The sequence below is a fragment of the Cynara cardunculus genome (assembly GCF_001531365.2).
Source record: "Cynara cardunculus var. scolymus isolate 2C chromosome LG 13, CcrdV1, whole genome shotgun sequence".
Lineage (NCBI taxonomy): Eukaryota > Viridiplantae > Streptophyta > Magnoliopsida > Asterales > Asteraceae > Cynara > Cynara cardunculus.
Genome location: NC_037540.1, coordinates 1,063,162 through 1,067,041, shown reverse-complemented (window position 1 = coordinate 1,067,041; position 3,880 = coordinate 1,063,162).

Genomic DNA, 3,880 nt, shown 5'->3' with positions numbered 1-3,880 from the left:
AGAAATACATGAAACAATTTCACTTTACATAAAAAAAATATATGACAAAATTTCATCAAGAAAACAATTATATAAAATATTTTCATAAAATTAAATGTTTGTCTTTCGATTTTCATAGTATTATTGTTTAAAAAATTATATTATAAATATGTATATATATATATATATATTATATTATAAAACATTTGACAAAAACTTTTAAAAACCACTTTTTATACGTAAAGTACTGTTTATTAATTCATATTACTTAAAACTCAAGATTGCAAGTAGATTGTACGTAAGTACAACTTATTAAAGCTCCATATCTGAATTCGTGTAACTAACTGCAGATAAACATGATCAAATACAGGATAAACATCTCATTTTAAAYATAAAAAATCTAAAATATAATTAGAATAATCATTGAGTTCTAACAGAATTCTTAATTATTATCTTTATAAAATGTTATATTATTAAAGAAAAAATAAATTATTTCGTTATTATACTTAAACTAAATTATAATAAAAAAATAAATTAAAGAAATTACATAAAAAATGAGAACTTTTAAATAGTTGATTTGATATTAGCATTGATATATTTTTTAAATTTTTTTTTATGTTATCTTCAAATTTATATTTTATTCAAAAATAAAATCATGATTGTTTTCTTAAAAACACATAAAATCATATTATAACATCGATAGAGACAAATAATAAAATAGAACATTAAAATCGAGATGTGTCTCGCTGCATTGCGCGAATACTCTTCTAGTATATATATACTATATTATAAAATATTTGATAAAAACTCTTAAAAATAATTTTCTATACATAAAGTATTGTTTATTGATGAATATTACTTAAAATTCAAGATAACAAATAGAATGTATATGAGTACATCTTATTAAAGTTTAATGTTTGAATTCGTATAACCAACTGCAGATAAACATAATCAAATACAAGATAAACATTATTTTAAATATAAAAAATCTAAAATATAATTAAGATAATCATTGAGTTATAACAAAACACTTAATTGTTATTTTAAAGAAATTAATATATTAAACCAAAAATAAATTAGTTCGTTATTAAATTTCAATTAAATTATAATAAAAAATTGAATTAAAGAAATTATACAAAAATAAGAACTTTTAAATAGTTAATTTAAAACTAATATCGTCTATTTTTTTCAAATTTATATTTTATTTAAAAATAAAATCATTTTTTTTTCTTCTTAAAACCATATAAAATTGCATTATAACATCGATAGAGCCAAAATATAAAACGAAACATTAAAATCAAGATGTATCTCGCGATATTGCACAAGTATCCTTCTAATATAGAATAACATTATAATTCTTATTAATTGGAAAACTAAATGTAAACAATTATTATGTTAATTAATTTATATTTTTGATATTTAATAAAAAAAATTTACCATTTTTCCATTACTTCTTTATTATTTCATAATATTTATAATGATTTGTTAGATTAATTGTTATTTTAAATTATTAATAAAACTATAAAAATCCTTACCTTATTTATTTATACCCCACTGATTTGCGATTATGTGTATGTATCAATTTCCAAATAATATTAGATTATGTTGTGGGTTTGGTAATAAATTCCTTTACCTATTTTTGATTACTCGAATACGAGTGTCTTACTGTAATATCGTAGAACAGTCGTACCAGATATTGTCCTTTTTATCTTGAACTCATGGTTTTTCGTTTTGTTATGTACTCACGGTTTTAAAACGTGTCTAATAGAGGAGGTGTCTAGTTTCTTATTAGGCAACCTTTGTAAGCACTAACCGGGTAAGAGTCATCATCCGACACCACTTATCAGGTAAGACTTTCGGTCCTTGTCATTGTTCTTACCTGGTAAGATTTTGGGTCTTTTTCAATCCGGTAAGGTAAGTGAACTGGTAAATTCTTAAACTTAATACAACTTCAACTTTTTATAGTATTTAAAAATAACAGAAATAAAACATAAAACTATTTATCTTATTCCATACTATAACATATATTTTGAAACAAAAGTAATATATAGAACATTAATTAGCAAATGTTGCTCAATATATATATATGTATATATATATATCGCTAAGTTTCAAAAAAGTTGTGTCTTGACTTAATGAAATCTGCAGCTTCTGCATCTACATTCGCATCTACGTCCTCATCATTCTGTGTGACCCTAGATCGGGGATTACCATCGTAATAGTCTGTGACTCCCACATATGCTTGGGGTCGACGTGGGATTCTTTGGAAGCCATGACCAGTGAAATAGATGTCAGAGTAGGGAGGTGTGTCGAGTAACTTGTGTGGCATGTCTTTGAGCTTCTTCTTCATCGAGTCGAGATGGTGGTGCTGATGAACAGTCGAACCATGCGTCTTTGACATCAGTAATACTCAAACGCAGATGGTTGGTTGATGTGTTGATGAACTTACATTGAATCCCTAACACCTATTTATATATGAGTTTGTGAAGGTTTGTATCGACGTGAAGGTGGAAAGGAGACCCAAGTCATGGAATCTTATTCCCGTGTCTTTTCATACTTCAAACATGCTTTATCTAATGAGTTTGTGACGAAAGATGCCAAGAATACATCAAAGTTCGAAACAAAGGGACTATAAAAAGTGAATCATAATAGTGTAGGGGGTTAAATGCAAATTTCGGAACCCTTCTAACAAGAAAAGGGGTAGTATACCCCCTCCCCTAAAATTCCCAAACTTAGTACTTGAATTATATATATCCTTTTGAACCATTTATTTAATGTATTTTTATATCGTTCGTTCATATCTGCTTTATAAAGTACTGCTTTTCGACCCTTTTAAATAATGTTCAGGCGAAGAATTCTTCAAACAGATGAACGTGTTAACATACTCTGTTTTTATTGTTATTCTGACGGATATCTGTTATTTTTTTTTATATATAATGAAACTTAGTTGGACACTTGTTTAGATTGTCTTTAACTTATATAAAGTCATTATAATCATATTATAAGTAATAAAAAGACATTATAATTAAAGGGGAAAAGTTAAAATGCAATAGAAAGCAAACTTTGCTAAAGTAAAGCATATAACTTGAGTTCAAGATTAAATATTGATGAATTGATTATGTTTTTAGTTACCACTGTTTTTAATTTATTAATCTGGATATCCGACCTGTTATGCGAGCTGATTAATCTCAGGACGACTAGCCGCTTCGCAGGTAGCCTAGAGTCACTGCATTTGAATCTATGTGGTTACAAGGGGATTTTTATTACTCATTGGATTCGAACCTGGGACCTTCAGAAACTTTTGACCTTTGGAGCTCAAGCTCAAAGCAATCGGGCACCACCCTTGTGGTTTTTAGTTAACATTGTTATATGTGCTTCTTAAGACCACATAATATATGATGTCTAAAGGGAAATCTTTACGGTATACATGATTTATGGGCATCAAAAAATACGTTGTCATTCTGAAAAGGTAAAAAAGTAATTTACTGACTTGTTCTAAAACAGGTTTTCTTTCTATTGTCGGAAACAGTAATAATGTTTTACTATTTTTTTTTTTAATATTGTCATGTATGCTTTTGGTAATGTTATTAGGTTTGCTACCTAATCAAGTTGGGCCAGATTGACAAATTAGACAAGACCGGCCTCAGTATTGCATAAAGCTTCGTAATAATAAAGGCCCATAACGAACGATGCACTTATCATATCATTTACAGTTAAAAAATAATAATGTATCTGTTATTTGTTTTTTCAAAAGATTTATATTTAGTTCTGTCACGTTATACCACGTTCCTCAACTATTCACAGTATTATACCTTATGGAACCGTGATGGGTGGTTGAACTGTAGTTTTTAAGCATCTGCTATATTTAGAGATGAAGTTAATATTTGAATTATGAACACTT